The sequence below is a fragment of the Acanthochromis polyacanthus genome, chromosome 2 (genome assembly GCF_021347895.1).
Source record: "Acanthochromis polyacanthus isolate Apoly-LR-REF ecotype Palm Island chromosome 2, KAUST_Apoly_ChrSc, whole genome shotgun sequence".
Taxonomy (NCBI): Eukaryota; Metazoa; Chordata; class Actinopteri; family Pomacentridae; genus Acanthochromis; species Acanthochromis polyacanthus.
Window position 1 is genome coordinate 24214337 of NC_067114.1, and position 12374 is coordinate 24226710.

Consider the following 12374-nt stretch of genomic DNA (forward strand, 5'->3'; position numbering starts at 1 on the left):
CCGTAATGCTTTTGTCACAGCTGTGATCCGTAACAGCAGACGATCTGTGCTGAGAATGGAGTGAAGCACACTCAGACCCAGATTCTCAGTTGGAAACTAACACTCAGAAATATTTGTCTGACTTGGATAGGTCAGTCTGTTCTTACAGTTGGTTCACAAAGTTATGAAAATACAGTAGCTGGAAATTTCTTAGGATCCGCAGTCATCAGGATTCCTTCTTTTCTTGCCCCGGGGAGCACTGTGACATTATTAACAGTGATTTCATCTGGAAGTGTGGCCTCACATGCTTGCTAGGCTCAGCTGAAAACCACTCAATATCATTTTTTCTTTCATACCCACACAATAAAAGCTCTGTTCAACTCATGTCCCTCGAAAGATATAGACTGATTGTTAAAGACATCTGTTCATATTATCCATTTTGAATGTTTGATGTATTTTAGCCATCTAATGAATTTTGTTGATGTCTGAAGGAACATAATGGAAGGCATAAACAACATATGTGTGTTTGTTTGGCTACGGCTGAGGAATGAAAGCTCCTTTTCATTGCTGCCTTGCTTTGCACTCACTCTTTGTGATATGTAAGGAGAATTTATGAAAGGTAAGGTTATTCTGAACACTCACACTCATGTCCTTAATAAGTGTGTATGCAATAAACACACAAGGTCTTGTTTTTTGAATAGTTTCTTCCAGTTGACAGCTGACACAGGAGGAGTTTGATGCATTTCACTGGTAGCAAAGAAAAACAGGCATTTGAACGCTGTTTTTTGGTTGTTTTCATTTGAAGAAAAAAATTTGAACCTGCCTTTCTAATCTGTGTGACAAAAATATCAACATGTATCCCACAGTACGATATGTACTCCTGCTTGTTAAGATTATGGCACAGGGCCTCTACCAGTAGAGGGCACTTTAAACCACAAGAGTTTCTGATTCTGCCTAGAAGGTGTATGCAGTCATGATGAGACAGCAATGGAACCTTCCCATGGTGCATTACAAAACACGTGTCTAATGTTTGCACCACTCCACAACACAAGTATCTATGATTCACACTTCAACAACAAGTGGGTAGAGTTTCCACATCTAATCACTTTGCTCAAAGCATAGACAACTTCATATGCCGGTACTAACCTGGAAAAAGGAAAGCAAGAAAGCTAAAGATTCATATAATGTGTGATCACTTGTAATAAATCACACTGACATGGCAGTAACCATTACAGTTCTTCTTATGATATTTCTGCAGATACAGTTTCCGGGTGCACAAGTTAATGCATTTTAATCTGTGTGCAGTGATGCTCGAGTCCCCCCATTACAACAGGATGTGATTTATAGTTGCTCTTTGAGTATGGTGTGAAGAAGTTATCAGTTACAGTGGTGGTAAAATGTGCTCAGCTTGTGGAAACTGTTCAGTGGCTACACTAAAGCGATGCCAAAATGAGTCTGAACCAGCACATAAAGGTCACTGTAGTTCAGTGAAGCTACAACCTAGAGTGACTAATGTGTGAGACATCTTCAAAATATTTATTCACATTTCATTTCTTCCTAATTTATTACTGTAAAGTAAATATATCTGTCAAACATGTAGCAGTTGGTGGCTGGATTTTTGTGGCTTCAAGCTTTGCCTTCAAAATAAAAGCAAAGTAAATGTTTGGCTGGTTACAGAGCTAGAGCTAGTTTGCTATGCGTGTCTCTCTCTCTCTCTCTCTCTCTCTCTCTCTCTCTCTCTCTCTCTCTCTCACGCACACACACACACACACACACACACACACACACACACACACACACACACACACACACACACACACACACACACACAATTATATTTAAATTGCCTAGATAACCCCAGTATGATACAGCCCATACAATGGATAAATCGGGCACCAACAACACACAAAAGAAAAAAGGGAGAAGTAGCTAAAGGTCAAGGAATAAATAAAGTTTGAAAAAACCTATTCCTACTTGTATATAACAGTACTCTGTATCAGTCAGCTTCATGATTTTATGTAAGACTCATTCAAGGTTCTTTAATTGTGAAAAGCTCACACGTGACGCTAATAAAATCTTGCTAGCTGCATCCTGACACCGGGAGCGACCACGACTCTGTTAACTAACCAGGACGGTCACCGTTTCAGAATATTTCACCTCATGTTGCCTGTAACTATTCATTTTAACCCTCTGAAGTTATCCGGGCCTGTCTCCCGACTGTAAAAGTTGTTGTTGTCAGAGTAAAGTGAACTTGCTGGGGTTGGGCGCCTGGAGCAGACCTCGTGCAGACTCCTCCCATGAGTTGTCCTGGGAAACACTAACAACTGTTGAAGCCAGTCCTGCTCAACCCGAGAAGCACCGCCGACATCCACCTCCACCTCACTGTACAAAACCTCTCACAGAAGGACACCCCGGACCAGCTGCAGACACTGCAACTTCACCCATTAGCAGGATTATTATGCGTCCAGAAGCTGCTGCTTCCTCTCTCTGAGCTTCAACTGCAAGAGGTAAGAGGACACATTTACGACCAAGACCGTTATTTACTTCACTAATGAATGGAGCCCGGCGCTGCTTTGTGACTTTCAGCGGTGTTTTACTCTGAGAGGAGTTGTTGAATGGCTGCTGGGCTTTTGACTTGTTGCTTGGTAGCCATGACATCCTCGTTCACAGCCTGTAGGGCCAATGTGCTCACTCCTCATGTTTCTGTGAACCCAGAGAGGAGCACAGGGTTCCCCCACAACTGTAAAATGATACTATACAAAGGAGAGACAGCTTATGAAGTAAAACAACAACAACAACAAGGAAGTATTAGTGATGTTAACAAGTTCGTGAAGTAAGTATGCTAGCATCACTGAGACCTCTTTAGTTAGCTTTAAGTGATGTCGCCATTTAGGAATATTGTTTAGGAGACTTAAAACACTTAGCATTGCATAATAAATTGTAAAACACTTATAAATACAAAGACAACCACTTGTGACATGCAGAAAGCCCTAAAATTAATTTATTTTATTATTTCCTGCATTTACCAAGACAAAGGGAGAAATTAATTTGTGTTTTATGATTAATCAATCATGGCAATTCGTTATGTACAATGTAATAAACTCTTTACAACTTTTGAGGTTGATATAACAATGGACAGGGATATTCCTTAGCCTTAACTGTCTATATAGGAATAGTAACATAGACTAAAAACTGCATTAGGCACCGGAAGATTATCACAAATTCACGACTGGAAAGCACAGACAAACTTAAAATAACTTTGGACGTATTTTGTAGCCCTAAAGACTATTTTATTGTCTAGCTGCAGGAGCTGGTTTCACTTCCTGCTTTATTTTTAATGCTCATGGGAATGTCTGCACACATGCAAGCAAAAACAGTAACCCACTAATTTATTTACACCCGCTTGACCTGACATATTGCTACTAATCAATCATAATAACTCATAATGAAACATAAAATTGTTTTTTCCAACTTTCGAAATCGATATGACGATGGACTTTCACATTATCTAGGCTTTCCTGTCAGTGTTGGAAAACTTACATTTGCTGTATCAGAAATAGTACACACATTAAGAACAGTAAGATTATTACAAAGTCACTGTTGGGAACCACAAACAAACTAGATGCCTTGAGGCTGTTTTTCTGCAAAAAAGTCCCACTGTAAGAGACAATTTCACTTCATGTTTTACTTTTCATGCTCATGAGAAAGATGCACTCATGTAAGTGAAAACAAGATCCTACTAATTTATTTATGCCTGACTGACTTTAAAAATTCACTTCATATGATAAGTAAATCATAATTAATTTATAATGTGACATTTAAGTGGCTTGTTTCAACCTTCGTGTTCGTACTGTTGATTGATGTCGATATTTCCCAGCCTTAACAGTACACATAAGAATATTTACATTGACTGTATCCCAAAGAAAACTTACTTTAAGCACAAGTGAGCGTTGGGAAGTACACTCACATGCTTGGAGGACTATTTTTTTCATAAAGAAAAGCCAGCTGCAAGAGTTTATTTCACTTCATACTTTATTTTTCAGGCTCTTAGGAAGCTCTGCACACATGTAAGCAAAAAACAGTAGCCTACTAATTCATTTACACCAGCTTGACCTCGCCCACTTAAACATGTTCAAAGGACCAGGCGTATAAACATGGCTGCCTTCTGGCTTCTCATGTTGTAACACACCCATAAGTTTGCTCTGAACACGAACCTCATCTTCTTCTTATCCACTTGGACTTCATCCCACTCTGCCTGAGCCTGAGTACAACCTCCTGCAGTGAAGCTGATCAGTGGTCTGTTCAAACTGAATCAGCTGATCTCCTTAAGGAGAGCCAGACACTAAACGCGTTACATATTCCCAGTGTCTTTCAGGATTATCCCTTGCCTCAAAATCAACACTAATCTGACAAGTGATTCCACGCTTTCTTAATACCCGCTATAACACCCACAACAATATTATTGGATCCTTGGATCCAACACTAATATTTCATCTGAAATTGGCCCCAGTTTGAAGGTAATTTTTAAGGAAAAAAGGCAGAAATAGCAGAGCAAGTATGATGCTGTGAGAACAGAAGACACTGTACACATCTGCCATCACTCCTCCAACATAATGGCATAACCCTTGTAGTCACAGATTTTTATTCCTCAAACATTTTGTGATAAGCCATTGCAAAGTTTTCCTACAGTCATTGTTGACTCACTAGAACTGGCTGTGGTGTCTATCAGGCAGCCCAGTCATCTACCTTTTCTGTTTCTGTATATGGATGCTTTTCCCTGTAGGCCTGGCCTGTAAATCTGAGTCAGTGCCTGTGAATGTAGGCCAAACATTCACCATCTCCATATTATATTCTGCAGAGGAGGTGACAGTGAAAGAAGGAAATGATCATGCTGTGACTCCTTCCTGGAACTTCTTGCACAGGAGGTGTGTCAGATTCACAGTAACACTTGAACTTTTATGTGTCAAAGGGAAATTTTTTGTAGTCTGTAGTCATTTGTGTAGTCTGACTTTCCTCCAAACTGATGGCTACTGAGCAGATCCATTGAAGAGATGTGGTGCTTTAGGGCCTTGCTTATCAGCACTTTGGCAGCCACTTCTACCAAAAGATTTTACATTATACCGAAAGGATTTGAACCACCAACTATCCAGCCTGTTAACTTTCCTCTGCTGCATTCTCATTCTACTTATAGGGTGTATTTGAAGACTTTTAAACTGTTTATAGACATTTTTCTGTGTTTTTGGTTAAATGGTTAAAAAAAACATCATGTGAATGTCAAAATGTAGGTCAGAAAAGCTTTCAGCAGTAAAAGGCAAATTAAATAGTTGTAAATCAGCCATATTATGGTTATCAAGTTTTGTGAGGAAAAATGTGTATGTACATGGATAAAGGGATTAGTTCCACATTTTTAGGAAATGTGTGTATTTACTTTATGACCAAGGATTAGATGTCAAGATCAACAATCGTCTCATAAATATCCAGCAAGACCAGTGTTTCACTTTCTGCATTTGTGAGTAAGGGTTTACTAAGGTCCCCACAAGCGCAACAGTCTGCACAAACTCTCTGTGGACAACTGTGTGCATCCCAACATTTGTGTCAAGAAATCAGGCAATAGAGCTCATGCTCAGTAGTAGTTTGTATGCAAGAAGGTGAATACATAAATGTGTACCATAACCCAATCCACATTTATGGAATGGAGTCCACCAAGCAGATGCAAGTGGACTATAATGTAGTGTAATCACAACAACTACACATCCGTGTGTGTCCGCAGATGTCTGTAATCAAAATTTAAATTTAAGCCAAGGGGCTGACCAACTTAGCTTAGCATGAAGAGTGAAAGTAGGGAAAGCAGCTAGCATGACTCTGTCCAGTTTTCAAAGCAAGTTGTGACTTCAAGAAATAGCCCGAACCCATTATTAAACCACAGTTTGTGGTTTTCACAGTTTGTGATGTGAATGTATTCAATAATCAAGATAAAATGTGGTAGTATTGAAGATGCTGCATTAGTTTCCCTTTTGCCAGAGACATACAGGCTAACCGTTTGCTCCTACTTCAAGTTTTTTCTGGACAAGCAAGCAGCATATAAATGCAGCTTCCAAAATGTTGAAACTATTCCTTCAAAATTTGAAATGTTAGACACCAAGTTATAATCCAGAATGTTGTTAATGTGTTGTTGTAGCAGTCACTTGAAATGTAGCCTTACAATTACATTCTTCACACATAAATACACCTAAAACTATGAATTTCATCCCAGAATGAGACATCAGTGCCTCCTCTCTCTTCAGCTGATGCTGCTACCCAGAGTGGCAGAAAGTGAGTGCAACAGTAGGCCGAGCTGCAGCTGAGTTGTTAGACTGCCAACACTCCAAAACCCAGTAAACATCCATCCACAATTATGTTTTTACTCTCAAGACTGAAGATATCAGGAGAGGACTATGCTATGTTTCCCCAAAACAAAAGCTTATTAGTCTGCTCTCTGTGCCTCTCACAGCAACATTTAGACTCACTTGTGAGGCCGTCCAAGTCAGAAATATGTACTTAGCTCCAGTACAAGAGACAAATGAAAGAGGAGTTGACTTCCCATTTTGAGTACTGTAAATTTCCATGAAGATTCTGCTGGCTCCAAGCTGAACGCAGCCAATTTCTCAGCTTTGCAAACCCCCTAATTTAATGATGATGGAGGATATGCACAGTGTTGGCCTTGTAATTACACTGTATTTACTATAGAATGGAAGCATTAGAGGAAGTCTTACAGGTACTAGTTCATCATGTAGCGCTGCCTCAGGGATAGGTTTTGGTATCCCTGGGAGGGTGACTGCTGAATTCCCCGCTGATATTCACAATAAAGCCTTGACTTAGTTTTTGTTAAGATTGGAATCGCTGGAATCCTCTCAGCACGCCAAACAGCAGTCGCACTCATTGTTCCAAAACAGCAGCCATCTTCACAGCTTGTCCTAACGTTGTGCCCTGGAGTAGTGTTTCTTTTCTCCTGGAAATTATCAAGCAGACTTTGTTGTTAATTGTTAATGTGCCTGTGGTGTTAAAAAGACTTTCCATCATAGCTTGTGCTGGCTTTCGACAAAAATGGGCAACTTTGCTTCTTTGAGGTTTGGCTTAAAATGAAGTAATTACAACCCTCTGGCACTGACATTTGCAGCATGGGTGTTGCACCCTGTAAACAAGTATGATAACATTAACAATCCCTGCATGCATTCAGCTAAACATATAATTATTTACATGTGTTCTGCTTGATCAGATTGGCTCTTATAATAATTTGCGAGGTGTAATGAAACTCACCTCCAGAAATTGTCCAAATTGCACTAAAATAAACCTGTGTGTAGAGACTAGGACTGGAATCGCAATAAGGGCAAATGCAATAACCAAATTGCAGAGCTGCAGTTTTTTGATAAAGATAAAATGTGTCACCACAAAACATTTTAAATGAGGCATTGAGGTTCTACAGAAATGCCCTGCTGTAAATCACATCCTCCAGGTGTAAGGGAACATGCTTGTTTGGTACAGGACACAACAAGCGTTGCATCATCATTTTTCTAGGGTTTTTATCAGTAGAAAAGGAATACAAAAATAATGGTTTACATTAAAATTGCGACTCATATCGCAATATCTGTCAAATAATTGTAATAGGATCTTTTTGCATATTGTTTCTGCCTCGTGCCGACCAATCAGACAGCAAACACAGGACAGACAGCAGAACACCTTGATCCAACGACAGGCATACAAGTAGCACCAGGTATAAAGAAGGGCCACGAAGCTGACAGACACAGGGCTGAATTTATTTGTTTATTTATTTTTTGTGAACCAAAAAGTAATTTGTGTGTGTCACTGACCAGTACTCTGGCCCTGTTGTTTATTTGCCATGTGTTAATTAGGGTGAGAGCACGTCTGCCTGGGTGGTTTTGAGACTTTTTCATTGAGACATAATCCATCTTCTTCAAAGACAGAGCAAATTTTGAGAAACCCAGCAGCTCAAGCAATTCCTAGTTCCATCTGTAAGACAGTTCATAGCCGGCATTTGAACCCCTGAGCCACATGGACAGCTCAGTAGAGAACATTACTAACTTCTTTCAGAAACTGAAACTGTACTCACCATTTGTTTGCACTGTAAATAAGATACAGCTAAGTATTCTCCCTACATTATACTCCAAGTTCACAAATATTTGTGGTAAACAGTGTAGGTTTTACTCCACTACTTTTATCCATGATACCTATATTTACTAGATGCATTCCAGACTTTGCTTTTAAATTCCAGAATCAACTTATATGATATGATGCCTTTTTTACTGATTAAAGCTCAAGCATATCGGTGAAAAAACAAGTGAAAAAACTCTACCTTGAGCAGCAACAACATAAAAGCACTGCATACATGTTAATATACTGATATGGGCCAGTCTTCAGGAGTAATGAGTACTTTATCTTTCTTCATTCAATATTTAAAGTGGGTTATATTGCTGATTTGGGTTGCAGTGTAATTGTTTGGTCTCCAAAAACATTGTCACAAGTTTATGTTGTGTTTCGTTTGACTGTCAGTCAAAGCCCTCCCAAAGTAATCAGTTTGTGAAGAAAATCAGCAAATTCTTATGCCCTTGAACTATCAATTTTTTTTTTACCTATTTGCTTGAAAAAGTAGGCAATTTATTGAGATAATTAATCCACAATCAATAAGAATGCAGATTAATTTTCTGTTAGTTATTGATTAAAAAACCCATTATGGCAGCGGTATTGCTGCTGATGTTGAACTTGAAGGACACATTTGTAAGCAGCACTTTAACTATTAAGGAATTATTGTAACGCTGAGGTATTGTTATATTGCCTTTAAATAATGATCTGATTACCTTTCACCACTGTGATGTTGGAATCACAGTGCTGTATAATCTTTGTCTGCTGCTTTTAGGAAAAAAGACACAAGTATATGAAAATTAGGTATGCATATTGATGTGGGCTTCGTCATTGGTATCGGATAATTAAGGCTTTAAAATGAAATATCGGTATCAACCCAAACTACAGACTGACAGGAAGATAACACCTATCATGCTTAAAATGTACATATATACCTATGCTTGCACTAGGAATTTGAAATGAAGAGCCACTGTGGCTCACTCATAAGAATAACAACTAGACGAGCCCTCAGTAGATGGCAGAACCACGCCCATGAACGGACATACACACACACACATACATACTTACCCAGCCAGCCAGATACCGAAGCGAATGCAGTAACCCTGCTGACGTACACATCAGGCGTGGTTAATGAGCCACAAAAAGACAAATTTTTGTGTCAGTGATAACGGAAAAAATTGAGTCATTTTCCTGCATTCTGGTAGCCTAGCCACGCTACACCCATGTTTCTGACGGCACAAGGGTCTAGGGAAGCTCGACAGGGAGGGAGGCGGGCTAAAAGGTTGTCTATCAAATCCCTCTGCAGCAACTGGGTAGGTATACAACCAATCACCGCAACGAATAGGCTGACGTAGTTCCGAGAGCACCGGCGGATTGTGGCTCAGTCCCATTAGCTTCCCAACCAGCGGAGCCGCGGAGCCAACTGGTATATTAAGGATTTGCCATATCCCGTCGGCATAAGTCCAAATACGTCTTTCTTCTCAATGAAACACTTCAGTGCCGTCCTTTGTTTATTTTTCAAGTTGAATTTTAGCTTCAAATCTTTAAGGGCTGTGGCCAAAGCCGAGTCGAAAGATAACTGTTTATTGTGTGCTGGTTGTTTCCGTCAGAATCGTCACGCCTCTGTCGTCACTTCGTTACGCCCGCCTTCTGACTCTACATTTCATGGTGATTGGTCTGGCCAGTTTTAGGAGAATCCAGCCTCGAGCCTTATGGAGGGTAACTAGACCCACCCTGGCAGAGAATTAAATTCGTTGCCGTGGGTTGTCTTGCGCGGCTAGGCTAGCATTCTGGTGCATTTTGAGGTAAAAAGATGCTCAATTAAACAGTTCTATTTTAACTATTTTATTTCCACTTATATGTGTGAATGTTCGGGATGAGGTGGGGGATTTGACGACCCCCCCCCCCCACACACACACACACACACACAACGTGAAATGTTTAAGTCGTGAATATAAATATTTAACAAAGTGTGAGTGTATATCATTTTGCTAAACTTTCAGATCCAAATTTAATGTTCTTTTCGTAAAAACAGGCAGTCAGGGGTGAAGACACATTGTTGAGTTTATGCTACACACAACTGTAGCATAAACTCAACAAAAGCCTCCTCTTTCTCGCTTTTCCTGATCGCAAATGACTCACCTTATGGCACACCGTTCAGAGATTTCACGCAGTAAAAATAGCATGCTTTTCTGTGATTGGCCGAGAGCGGGTCATGACCATTATCAAGATTCGGGTGGCTCCGGCCATTTCCGATGCCTGCCAAGAGAAAAAGTTTGTTTTTCTTATATTATCGCGTGGGTGTTTAGAAGAAAAAGTAAGTTGAACCCTTTTTGTTGCTTTTTACAAAAAAAAATAGAGCGCCACTGTGGCTCACATGGTTCAGAATGACTGTGCCATCCAGCACAACGATGCGCCATTGGCACTGTGGCGATCGGCTAGCGCAAGCCTAGTATACTTTTATGTTACATAAAAATAAATATTGCTTTTTTCATATTGCCTAGTAAATGTGCACATCTGACAGGCTTTGCATGTTGGGCTTGAGTAAGCATAATAATATGTTAATTCCACTACAGGAGAGAGGAGAAAATATATGTGCATATGTTGGGATCTTCTTTGGCAGTCGGCCAAAATAGGTTGGAAAATATCAGTATGTCAGATATCTGCACAAATGTGATACCAAGCATTCCCAGTAAAAATCATTCCATGGCATGAATCCCAGAGCTTCCCTTTAATTAAATGACTCAAGACATGCTGGTCATGCTGTTTCATGGACAACACCAAAACATTGCCAGTGGTAGGTAGTGTTTATCCTCACGTGGTCCGAACTACAGAACTGCTTAGAAGAACATGTTTAATGAGGGTGAGGGGTGGATAGTTGTAGTTGCACCACTGCAGTTAGAGGAGACACCTGACCTGTGGCCTGCAGGCTCCGCCCCTTCCCTCTGACATCAGGGCTTTGATCAGCCTACTGTCTGTGTTAGCACAAAGCCATATTTAGCTCAGTGTAATCAGTGTGGTGAGAGCTTGCATGCCTACTGAGGATACCTGCCTAGTATAAACACACCTGCTCTCTCTGATGGACTTAAAATGAATTTAATGTAAAGCTGAAGAGGTCTGCTTGCAGCCGGTGTCATCAAATAAGCTGGGTAAGGTTTCCGTTGATGCCTTCATGTGCGTCTTTGTTAGCTGAGACAAATGCTTGAAAAGTTTCTCCTTAGTTTGAGGTGAAAGAGCAGTTGACACTGCTGCTTTTGAGTTGTTGCTGGTGATGTTGACTAAACAAAAGCATTATCATGCATGAAGCTACACAGAGAATTTGTAGTTTGTCCTCCTTGTTTTTGTTTTGTTCATTCCCTGGGGCTAAGTCTTACTATGGTGCACCTAGCAACGCCTGGCTCTGTAATACCACTTAACGGTTTTAGTAACATGTGTGACCACTGTTAAGGTTGTAATTGGTCTCTCCTTATGAGAAATTATGTAGTTTATCTCTTCACACACACTTTCTTCAAAGCCATTTATTTGCTAAAGCTGTGAATTAATGGGTTTTATTGCACATAAACATGCTGCTTAGATTTTTATGAAACAGAAAGACAAGGTCTAAAAAGGATAGAATATGAAGGCTTCAGTCATTTGATCTCCGAATAATTCTAGTAACGAAAATTGCCTTATTTTTTTCATATTATTACCAAACTTCTTCCCATTGATGAAACTGATTATCCACTTTCTGATAGCTTTCTAATGCAGACACATTATCCATTAGTTTGAATCTTTTACGCTTTGCGCCCAGTTTTTAAGGTGGTTTGTGTTTTCTTGTTTACTTCTCCACATTCATTTTGCAGGTTTTCCATGCATTAATTGGCTGTGATTGGTTGTGTTTCATGGATATACTTGGGAGTGAAGATTGAGACCTGAGAAAAAGAAATGGATAAAAATCAAAGCAGAGGCTGAGATACATTGACTTTTGTTTGCTAGTATTGGGTCAAGGTCCAAAAATGCAAAATGCTGTATTTCCCATAATGCAGCTCTTACATAGATGAGGAAACCGTGAGGAAGCTAGCAACTTGTGAACATCACAAACAATCCAGTTACAAAAACAAACTACAGTGTTTTCAGTTAAATGCTTCTCTTATGAACCATTTATAAAGAAAGTCACACAGCTGTGTGTCATCTGCTTGCTGTGAACCCACTGAAATGACCCGTGAGAATTTAACAGTGTATCACAGGGTAAACGCTAACAAAGACGTGTATTTGTGGGT

The 12374-nt window shown here is 39.9% G+C and overlaps 1 protein-coding gene across 3 annotated transcripts in view; it reads left to right on the forward strand.

The window, feature by feature from the left end:
• The first annotated feature begins 2051 nt into the window (after positions 1–2051).
• Positions 2052–12374, forward strand: part of LOC110961144 (A-kinase anchor protein 13) — a 110397-nt gene continuing 100074 nt past the window's right edge. For all 3 annotated transcript variants that reach the window (XM_051940936.1, XM_051940946.1, XM_051940952.1), the window contains exon 1: positions 2052–2486. The gene's annotated coding sequence lies outside the window, so the exon portion shown is untranslated. The remainder of the gene's footprint in view (positions 2487–12374) is intronic.